The 12,185-nt window shown below is 33.8% G+C and overlaps 2 pseudogenes; both read left to right on the top strand.

Moving 5' to 3' along the window:
* Nucleotides 1–1,762: 1,762 nt before the first annotated feature.
* LOC128172700 (uncharacterized) lies at nt 1,763–4,680 on the top strand (annotated as a pseudogene).
* A 2,010-nt stretch (nt 4,681–6,690) lies between these two features.
* LOC128172747 (uncharacterized) lies at nt 6,691–8,376 on the top strand (annotated as a pseudogene).
* The last annotated feature ends 3,809 nt before the right edge of the window (nt 8,377–12,185 follow it).

Below are 12,185 nucleotides of genomic sequence, written 5' to 3' on the forward strand. Positions count from 1 at the left end.
GTATAATATTGTTACATTTTTTATTTCTTTTAGAGTACATCCATGCATGGACAACAATAAGGAATGTTGACAACATGAATGCAAAGTCACAAACCAGCCCCATTCAGAGCAAGATTGGAAATTTGCGTTTTCATAGGAAAAACACTGCTGGTGCTGTTTTAGTCAGCAAGTGATTTAACCCATACCAAAATTAAGTACAGAAAAAGTATTCGAAAAAAGTACAAAAAATGTATGAAAAAGTATACTTTTTTGACTAAATTTGAAACCATGCTAATGGTCGTTCCAACTTAAGTAAAAAAAATTATACTTTTTTATACTAAAAGTCTACTTTAAAACATTGTCACAAAATAATAAAACAACAAAGTATACTTCATATACTTTTTATTATTCATCAAAGTACATTGAAAGCATTTGATAAGTATAAAAAAGTATTTTCACATAGAAAAAGTACAAATATGTATCAAGTACAAAAAAGTACTTTCACTCAAAGTACAAAAACGTGCTTAGTACTTTTTTGTACTTTGTGCATTTTTGTACTTGGCATATTTTTGTACTTTTAACAAGAGTACTTTTATTGTACTTGATACATTTTTGTACTTTTTACATAAAGTACAAAGAGAAAGAACAAGTATAGTACAAAGTACAAAAAAGTACCTGCTAAAAAGAATGTAAGAGTATACAAAAAGTACTTAAATGAACACAGAAAAAGTACAAAAATGTACAAAGTTTGAAAAAAATACTCATTAAAAAGTATAAAAATGTACAAAGAAAAAGTATTTGATAAGTATTGATAAGGAATTTGAAATATTAAAAAGATATGGAACAAGTATTCATTTTAAAGGTATGATCGGCTATGATGATATGTTGATAGCTAGAAGCAATCAACATGATCAGTTTGATGTAAAATAATTATAAAAGTACGGTATTTTTTTTTTTTTTTACAAAATATAGAATATTTTGAATCCGTACACCATAATTTCATCATTATAAACCGTCAACAAATTTAATTTTGAAATAAATTTGGGGAAAGGCGTTTGTAAACTCCTTGTCTAGTTTTATATTTTTAACGTAATTATCAAATGTTAATCTCAGCGGCGTCAGAAGAAAATTGAAAGTGTTGTCTATTTTGCGGCAAATACAATACAACGATTTCCAGGCATTATACTGAATGTCATTACAGAGAAAGTGAAGTGGCTAGGATATTGTCATTTCCGAAAAGATCACTTCAAAGGAAACAACTTTGGACTAAACTTGTGAATCGGGGGAATTATGAACATAATTACGAAGTTATCAAAGAAGGATCAGGAATGATAGTACCAAAGTACAGACAAATAGAAGATGAGCAAAAAGAAGCAAAGTTGTATATCCCATGCCAATTCTGTTTTGGTACATACAAAAAAGAGGACTTGTGGAAGCATAAAAAAAGATGTCCCTTTAAAAGTCCAAGTGTTTCCAACAAAAATGCTGTCCAAAGTGGAAAACTCTTACTGCCGATTGTGGGAGAGAAGAAAGAATTTTATGAAAAAGTGCTTATCAAAATGAGGGATGATGATGTAAAATCAATTTTACAGACTGACGACTTGATATTGTCTTTTGGATACAGACTATTCGAGAAAGTTGGCTGCAATGATCATCAGTTTCAGTATGTTTCTCAGAGACTACGAGAACTTGGTACCTTTCTGATAGTCATGAAGGATCAATATGGTATTAGAAGTTTGGTAGAAGTAATCAAGCCAAAGAATTGGAAAAAGTTTATCCAGGGAATCATGGTTGTTGCAGGGTATGAAAACAATACGGTTAATGTACCATCCTTGTCACTAAAGATCGGACACAGTCTTACCAAATGTGCACAGATCCTTCGAGCACAAGCTCTAATTGAGGGAAATGATGAAAAACTAAGTGAAACAGATCGTTTTCTTTAGTTGTATAAGGACGAATGGGAGTACAGGGTTTCCTCTTATGCCCTCAGTGCACTACACGGAGCAAAATTCAATAAACCCATGTTTGTGCCTTTAGCTGAAGATGTTATTGTTCTGAACAAATATCTAAAGCAAAAGGCTAGCAGTTGCTGTACCCTCTTACATGCAAAGAAAGATTTAGCAACTAATTACAGCAACCTGATTGAAATTCTTTTAGCACAGATAATCCTTTTCAATAGGAGGAAGAGTGGGGAAGCGCAAAGAATCAAAATTGAAGATCTGGAGAACGGCCTTCGAAACAACTCTTTAGATGAGGACATTAAGAAAAGCCTATCAAGTTTTGAACAAGAACTCTGCTCAACCCATAAAAGAATTGAAATCAAAGGAAAAAGGGGGAAGAAAGGTACCTGTGATTTTGACAGATGAAATGCAGAAACACCTCTCCACAGTTTTACAAATTAGAGATGAGCTGGGAATCAAATCACCTCTCATATTTATCAAGCCACAGTCATCCTGTCCCGTAAGGGGAAGTGATTGTCTACGAAAATTGTCAAAGGCCTGTAGAGCTAAATGCCCAGAAACTCTTACTTCCACAAAGTTAAGAAAGCACTTAGCAACAATGACTCAAAATTTAGGACTCTCGGAAACAAATCTGGATGTATTGGCTAAATTTATGGGACACGATATCAGAATACATCGCCAATTCTATCGACTACCAGAAAATACTGTAGAACTTGCAAAAGTCACTAAAATAATGCACCTTATTAACACTGGGAATATGTCCAAATACAAAGGCAAAGATTTTGATGACATAGAATTTAGCCAGACAGGTAATAATTTTTATAGTTATCTACATGTTGAAAGCTTATTACTGTATATTTGTATTGAATAAAAATGCAATTTCTTTGCAAAAGGAAACAAAAAATCCATAGTAACCCATTGTCAATCTTTCCTAATTCAAGATGAAGTTCATGAAGAGGAATTGGATGCCGAGGAGGAGGAAGATTTCTGTGAAATGCCAGGTAATTTTGTAATTGAATTTCATTTTAAATGACTATTGAGAGAGAAATCATTTCGTACACTGAAAGCTCATATTCTTAATTCATGTAGCTACATCTGGACAATATACATCAGAGCAGGAATGAACAGGGTGACGAAGAACATGACTATGACATGGAGAATATCAAAAGGAAGAAAAAGACAGGTAATATGACAGTAAATCATTTGGAAATACATACCTTGCATGGTTACATTCTACATTATTAACAATCATACCAACCCACTCCTTGATTTAAAAATACCACAAAGAACAGTAATTCATTGTTGAAATTTAAATTTGGTGAGTTGTTTCATTTTCCTTCACGTTTTTAGCTCACATAAGCCAAAAGCTCAAGTGAGCTGATCACATTTTGTCCTGTAAACTTTTCACATTTTCAACTTCGCAAGAACCACTGGGCCAATTTCAACCAAACTTAATGCCATAAATCATTCTGGGATAAAGGGATTCAAGTTTGTTCAAATAAAGGACCATGCCCTCCTGCAAGGGGTGATAATTAAGAATTGGTAAAAAATTGCTGTCATCTTTCAAAAATCTTTTAGAGAAGAACCATTGGGCCAGAAAGAAACTTTTGTGAAACCTGTCATTACATAGTGTAGATTCAAGTATGTTCAATTCATGACCCTCAGCTAATGCAGCATTTCACAACTGTCAATTTGGTGGAGCCAACAATTACCTGGGGCAGCTATTGTATTATCTGGTCTACATGAGCTCTGTGTGCACTGATGCAAAGTGAAATTTCATTTGCATTTGTGTGACTGAAAAAACTAATAAAGGGGACAAAGAAAACTCATTATACGTACAGCTTTTTAACTTCTTTTCACCTCTTCAGGTACCAAAAAAAAAAGTGAAAATGGTTGTAGTTCCAGAATTCGGTGATAGTCAAGTCAGTTTAAAATAGTCGCCAATTTGGCGACTTCTAGAGAAATTGAAGCCACCAATCAAAAATTTGAGCTGTTATGGCAACTTAATATGCCCTGCATTCAATGCGATAGGCCTATCAGGCCTTTGAATTTAAATTATCTAGTGACTTAAAAAATTAAGACATAAAAGTATGAAGACAGTTTCATTAATTTATCTTTCTTTACTTTGATGTCATGCTGGTTCTATCATTGTAGTTGAAAGACATGTATGGACAGCCGAGGAGAAGAGGGCGTTAGAGAAGCAGTTTAGTTCGTTCATTAGAAGAAACAAAACTCCAGGTCAAATAGATTGTTTGAATGCTCAACAAAAAGAGCCATCCTTGAAAAAATTTCACTGGAGTAAAATGAAATTTGCTGTGAAAAATATGATTTCTTCTAAGAAGAGAAAACAGGTATCATAGGGGGAAGTAAAAAATATTGACTGTACAGATATATATCTGAAACACACACACACCCTCTAATTGATAAATCTATTTGGTAAAAATGTTCTTTGTGTCTTTATTTTCTAAAATAAAAAAATCAAGTTGGTTTACACTTCAAAAATTTGTTTTTGATTTGAATGTCTTTCAGATTTTTAAAATTGATGTTTTTTTGGCCACACTACATTTTTAACTCACCTGAGCTGAAAGCTCTAGTGGGCTTTTCTGATCACATTTTGTCCAGTGTCTGTCTGTTTAAACTTTTCACATTTTCAACTTCTTCTTTAGAACCACTGGGCCAATTTCAACCAAACTTGCCACAAAGCATCCTTTGTAAAGGGGATTCAATTTTGTTCAAGTGAAGGGCCACACCCTCTTTCAAGAGGAGATACTTAAGAAATTGTAAAAATTTGGTATCATGTTTTAAAAATCTTCTCAAGAACCACTTCTTAGTAAGTGTAGATTCAATTTAATTCAAATCATAACACCCCCAACCCCCCTTGAGCGATGTGGCCCATGGGACTCTTGTTTCTGTTGAACTCCTGACAAGGTATAAGCTCAGCTTGGTCAAAAAAAGTTCCTACAGTCTACATTTAAAGCATAATACTTTGAATATCATCTGGGAAGTCTTTATTTTCAACATAAACTATTATTATTTATTCACAGATCTTTAAAAAAAATGTTCAATTTTCAAAATGTCACAATAAGGTATTGCACTTCTGACATTTTAGCATCATTTTTAGACATATTTGTTTTGTAAATTCAGATATCAGTGAGATATTAGACACTATTTAAGACATATGCTGAGACATAGAAATTTATTCCCATTGCTTGTATTTTTTGTGCAGGTTGATAAATTGATCAGCACTTTCAATGTGAAAATTTGTCATTGGGGAATTATCAGAAATGTTTTTTCCCTTTCTGAGGAATATACATGTTTGTATAGAAGCGTGGTTCGAACCCACGACCTTTATATTTGACAGCCAACGCACAACCGAATACGCCATGGAGACTGTATCTCTAATTGATTGTTGTGACATATTTATTCATGAAGGAATTTATGTTTAACCTTGTTTAAAATTTGGTCATTGTGTTTTGATTTTTAATATATAACAGTGCACATGCAATATATCTTAATGAAATGTAAGCATGTCATTGTTACATGCATATAAATATGTTTCTTGTATTCACTACTTGCATTATTATAGAACTTAGTGGAAATAAAGAGCACACTATAGCGGTCACTTATTGGAAATCAGGTGACTTTCCTGCCAATTCATTCATCGGGTTTACTCAAGCAAGCAAACAAAGAGTTCAAGATATAGAACTGCAGACTCACTTCCACGTAAGCACGCATCGCCTGAGGGTCATTTACATGAACCCATTCGAACACACCAATCTCCTGACTTTTTGCGTGATTGGTATCCAACCAGAAACTACAGTTTTTACAAGATAGCCAATAAAATTCAATCCTTTTTACAGTTAAAGGTTAAGAATTGCATAGTCAGCAGTTTTTTCAAAGCATATATATATAGCGAGAAAAACCAGCTAAAATCATTTCGGCCCCTGAAGTAGAATTATGGGGGAACTTGCGACCAAAAAAGTAAGAGTTGTTAATACTTGTTGAAACCTTTTTTATACTGATGTTTTTATTTGACATTGTCGAAATTATATGTTTTGTTAATTTACAAACGCGTGAGTGTGCAAACGAATGCGTGATATTAAGATTGCAGATTTATTTAATTAAGTATTCCCTGCTTTTTATCTCTCATTCTATAATATATGTATCATCAGTATTTACTACATCGTGTTTGTTGTTGTTGTTGTGCTTTCTTTTCTTTTTTTGCTTCAGGACGTACAATTTACATTTAAATTGTGTCAATAGATGCATATATTCATTCGTTTCTCTAGATATTTATTCATAGTATTTTTCTTTAATTTCAGAATCTCAGAGTGTACATGTTACATCAATTTACGATGAGAACAATTAAGAGCCGTTTCGACTCATCTGGCCGGAGCATCAAGTATTATATACCAGCGATTGTTCAGGGGGAGGGGGCTGTGCGAAATGTTTCCAGCTTCAAAAAATCGACCATTGAAAGTTTAATTCCTGGAAAGAAATACAAAATTCTGAATGCCACTAGCCACCCCAAATTTGGCATTGAGCTCAAGGCGGACTCGGTCGTAAGTATTTTTATTTTACGGAGTTGCATCCCTTTTTTTTCAAAAATATTTTAACAGTTATAATACAACAACACAATAATGGCAAACACACACAAACGCTCAAATACACACACACATACGACGAGAGGACGTATATCAATGAAAATAATAGGAATATTGAATAGTGATCTAAATATATTTTATAGATAATGGACACCTCATTCGAACTGACCGAGGATGAAAAAAAATCAGAAATGATTTTTTTAATCCTAAAACCTACAACATGGCTGACGCATCGTCATTGGCTAACAGCACACGACTGTCGCTTGGCCCGGTCCGAGTAAAAAGCGTCGATGTCTGTTTGAGTATGTACAAGTGAGTACTATTCTAATAATTGATTTTAAATTTAGATTGGTGAGACGGGAGTGGTGTCCACCGGTTCGCAAAGAAGGGAGGTGCAGCTGTCCATGGACGGTCGGTCTGCTCTCCTTACCCTCTGGGGTAAGGCGACAGACCTGGAAGTCGTTGCTGGGGACATGTATATTGTCCGAAATATAGTCCCCAGTAACGACTTCAATAAGCAGAGGTGCTACTCGTCCACCCCTCTGACAAAGTTCGAGGAAAATGCATACACTGTCTCGTCACAATAGTTTTTGCTATCAAAAAAGTCATTGTAATATCTATACATAGAGACAAAGTATTGCTTCAAAATTAAATGAATTCTATTTAGTTTAAGTAAAATATTGAAATATTGTAAACGAATTTCTTCATATTAAGATGCTATTTTGATGCCTCATCAGACTCTAATATTGATTGATATTGATTAACAGTTGCAGCCATATGAATGCACAGAACTCCAGGAAACATTTAAGGGGGTGGTCGAATCTGTGTCCTTTGCCAGGTACTACTTTCTTTTTCTCTTAGAAAGGTTTCGTTTTATTTTATTTTTTAGATGCATCTTCCGTTCTAAAACTATTGCTGATGTTTATTACATTGATTATGTTTATTGTTTTAATTTCTTTCTAACATAATTTTCCTTGCCATGCCACCTTTTTACGTTTGTCAAGGTAAGGTATTAAAATGATTTTAAAAGAGAGCTTTTAAAAATATCACATTTAAATGATTTAATTTCATTTAACATGGCAAAAAAACCTCAATAAACATAAACCAATTGTCTACATCCATGTTCTATCAAACTGATATTTATGAATTTATCATTGCAGCAATCTCATGGAGATTAACGATATGATGCTGACAATATCGAAGGACAACCTTGCTAAGATTTTTCCAGGCAGACAATTCAGTGCGGTACAGGTTACCGGACTGAAAAGAAATGGAGAAATTTGTGAAATGTAAGTCAAATTTATTATCTTTAATCATTTTATAAAGCTATGTGATATTTCGCCTGCTTTATCAATTTGTAAATGAATTTCTAATAATCTTATTTTTTCTTTTCAGAGATGTGAAGAAGGCCAAGATGTGAGAAACTGTGAGAGTCATTAAAGTACCTTGATCCAAAGGAGTGGGGGGGGGGGGGGGTCGGCACTTTAAGTTCAGTTACTTTAAAAACAAAACATGCAAAATCATTTTTGACAATATTTTTTATTCAGATATTTGGTGTTTTTCCATACTGTTTCCCCTATTTTGTTAATGTTTATCCTTGCATTTTACGTTTCAGTTAAATAAGTTCATAATAAATTTGCATACTAGGATCAGGGTACTTTAAAATGTATGTATGAAATGAATGAGTGAGAAGAGACTATTTATGTATTTCAAAATAAAAAAAAATGAAAGAACCTGAATTATATTTTATTTTGATGAATTTGAGAATGCAACGTTTTCGCCATGAAACATTTTCATTGTTTTGCAAGAATGAAGGAATTATTTGTACACTATTCGGGGAAAACTTGCTTACAAATGGCGTTTAATATTTGTTAAACCAACATGGTAACATAATACCTTTTTTACGATCATGGATATAGTAAAGGTTGAATTTTTTTTGAAAGTCTACAGTTCCAATTTAAATTGTTGCATGACTTTTACAAAGATATATGTACTGTTCAACCAAACATCTGAATTCTCAACTTGTCAAGTTGCAAGAGATATGAAACTATACAATCTGTTAGACTGGTCAATAAAAGGTGCGCCATTAGCTGCCGATCTGTAGCTCTTCGGTAAAATCCGCGTTGACATGCCTTGTGGCTATAATTCCTTCTACGCTAAACGCTTGCAATTTATGGCACATAAAAACTGAGATAGTTCTGGCCCAAAACTATTGCATTTGTGTATGCCGTAAATTGCAAACGACAAAATACATAGCAAAATGTAAGTAACTGCGCTCGTGTAGTTTAAAGAAAAAAATATATTTCATTCTGGATAAAAAAGTGAATATTAGGAAGAAATGTATATATCAAAAGTTATGGTGGTCGACTTAAATTGCGGATGTTTTTAGACATTTCTATGAAACTAGATGATATCCCGCGCAAGTGCGGGAATCAACACGTTACACATAAATATGATACAATGCTTATAATGATGAACCTTGGGGGGGGGGGGGGGGTTGTTCATTATTGTACATGCTTTGTCTGAAATTTTTCTTAATAGCTTTCTTAGCCTATTCTTTTAAATTGAAATAAAAACAAAACTGCAAGGCTGAATATTAAGAGTCTCGCAGCTAACTGGAAACAAAAAATAACAAACATTTTTATTTTATTTCAAACACGTAAGTGGGTATTAAGTGCGTCGTATCTCTTAATTTTGTTCTTTAAGTCAAATTTTACTATTATTTTTACCATTCTCCCAAAACAGAATTTCAGTAAAAAATAAACCTGTTGTGAATAAAAAAAAACTGAGGAGGAGGTCACCCCCTCCCCCAATTCAACTTCCCCGTTTTATGCATACATCATTCATACTGCAGTATAGACTGTTCATGATTTACAAATTAATGTATAATGTTTACTACTGTACCAACCTGTCGTGCTGTAAAATATATGAAATTAAAAAATCGCTAGCGTACGCAACTTTATTACGTTATTTTAAACCAAAGTTGTCAGATCTAAAGTATCTGTCCGATGGCTAACTCGCCCTACATCTTCCGCCTTGACGTTAATTAGTCTACCCGCGTTCCAAGGCACCCCGTTCTTGAAAGTTCTTTCCATCAAAATTAAAATCGCATCAAATTGTTCCACTTTGTATAGTAGCTTTTTTGTATTAACCAAAGATGTCCTATCTAAGGTACATGTATCTGCCGGTAATGCTTGATGAATTGTTTATACTGAGTATTTGCCATGACGTTCATTAGCCAAACCGCGTTCTTTGGTTACTCCGTTCTGGAAAGTTCTATTGGATTCTCTCGCCAGAGGTCGTGCTTTGCAAGCGTTCTATCCATCAAAACTAAAATCGCGCATTCAAGAAAAGAATTGCCTTGTTTTATTTATCCAACATTTGTCGAATCTTAACTTCTATGTATACTGCAAGTAAGTTCCCAGTAATGATATTCACTCTGCGCGTAATCATACAATATCATTTAATTGTAAGCATGTATTTCAATTCAGATTTCCACTGACTTGGATCCACCGAAGCGTGTCCACCACCTAACTCTCATTTTTGCTATTTCGGGCTGGTTTATCGAAATTGAAAGTAAGTTTTTACTTAAGTTTGCAATAACTACTTATCAGGTAAACTTCAATTATAGCTTACGGACATCATATTTCTTGTGTTGAAATACCAAACGTGTAAGCAGTTACTCTGGTACAGGCATGCTTTAGCTTATTGGCAAAATGTCTTAATTTATAGTATAGAAGATACTTCGTGTTTTCACCCTATTAAACACAATTAACAACATGCAGATTTCATTTCATTTCTTACCTAATATTTAAATCATTTTGAGCAACATGTAAAACAAAAAATTCATTCAATTGCTTGAAACACATTTAAGTTAATTAATATATCAAACTTTGATTAAGGCACGTGGAAAGACCTCTAATTGTTCGAAAACAATTAGTCTACTAGTTATTAGGTCTTCCACCTTTCAGGTGAAAGACCTTTTGTATTTCTTATGTTTTTTATTATTAGGTCTTTACACCACAGTGTAAAGGCCTATTGATATTGTTTTGTTTCTTTTTATTCTTATTATTTTTCTTCCGTAAGCAAAGTGAAATTTTTGTTTTGCGACTTATCGAAACACTCTCATTCACGTCGTACTTCTTTCGGAAAATTATGAGGGCATTTGGCCCTGCGTCTTGAAAACACCTTGCGTTTCGTTACTATTGACCCGTGCAAGTAAAAGTTTGTTATCGCTACTCCTAGGAAGCCTTGCAACTTGCAGGTTGGAAACCTTCACGGATGGTGTCGGCCTGAAGGGTAGTTGCAGATCTCCGAAAGACGAAAGGTTTCGCAGTATCCTCTTAGAACGACTGTCTCTCATTTTTTTTTTTTTTTACGAAAAATCAAAAAAATGACACAACTAAAGGTTTCTCTATCATTTTATAGAAGTATTTTTAGGGTACATTTGCCAGCTTTTAAAAGAGCTATATTACCCTGTACTAAATTCATGAAATTAAGCATGCATGAAATCCGTATATTTTTTGAGTTGCCTCCCTCCATTTTAGAGTCTCACAAAATAAATTATAAAAAAAATTCTACATAATATTCAGAAGATATAACTATATATTATGCAATTGAGAATTGAGAAAAAATTAAATTTTCATGTAAACCGCATAAAAATAGCAGGAAAATCCCTACCCATCATGCTTTTTTCTTGGGAAATCCCCCTGGATTTTATACGAAGCTACCGATATGTACTTTATAATACGAAACTACCGATATGTACTTTATACGAAACTCTCCCGAGGTTTATTTTTATACGAAACTAACTGTCCCGAGCTTTATACGACACCGTTCGTGCATGTTTGCCCTCGCCGGTATATTTTGACGATATACTTGCTTATTAAGTTCATTTACTGTCTTCTTCTTCTTCAAGTCTTCAGAGAAAGTTATTACTCCGGAGAATCTAACAGGAACTACGATTCAAAAAAAAAAAGTAAGTTACAGAAAAATGTTTTTAATAAATAATACGTAGTGTGTTTGTTGCTATGATGGCAGGGGATCGTTTTTTATTTGGTCGAGAAAATGTGAGGCAGATAGTGCTCATATATGTGATTTAATTTTTCAGTGGATTTTTAAATTTGCTAAAATTGGTTTGCATTGAAGGGACACATGGTCCCGACTATTGAGAATTTTTAAACATTTCAGAATAAAACAAGTACAACTTACATATATCACTATATAGAATAGCCAGGAGCGGTCTCAAAATTTTCTGAAAAATTGCCCTTTTTCACATTTTCAATGAAATTAACAAGAGCTCCTCTGTCCACAAAATGAATGCACTAAATATTCTAGCAATTTATACCTCTCAAATAACCAGCCAAACCTCAGGTTTTCCCTTTATTTCAAAATTTTGACCGGGTTTTCCTTCGAAACCTGGGTCTTTCCTTCGAAACTATCCACTGCCACCTATATATTCTCTGCAGTTAATCATTGTATTCTTAAAATGTATGATTTCCACTTTATTCAGTGGCGTAGCTAGAATTATAATGATATAAGGCCATAAGCACCAAATAAGACGTGGGGGTCGGGAGGCCGCTCCAGCGAGTCCAGGACAGTGTCCTGATACATGATGAGGGGTTCTTACACAATTTTGGCC

This window comes from Crassostrea angulata, chromosome 2 (assembly GCF_025612915.1).
Source record: "Crassostrea angulata isolate pt1a10 chromosome 2, ASM2561291v2, whole genome shotgun sequence".
Lineage (NCBI taxonomy): Eukaryota > Metazoa > Mollusca > Bivalvia > Ostreida > Ostreidae > Magallana > Magallana angulata.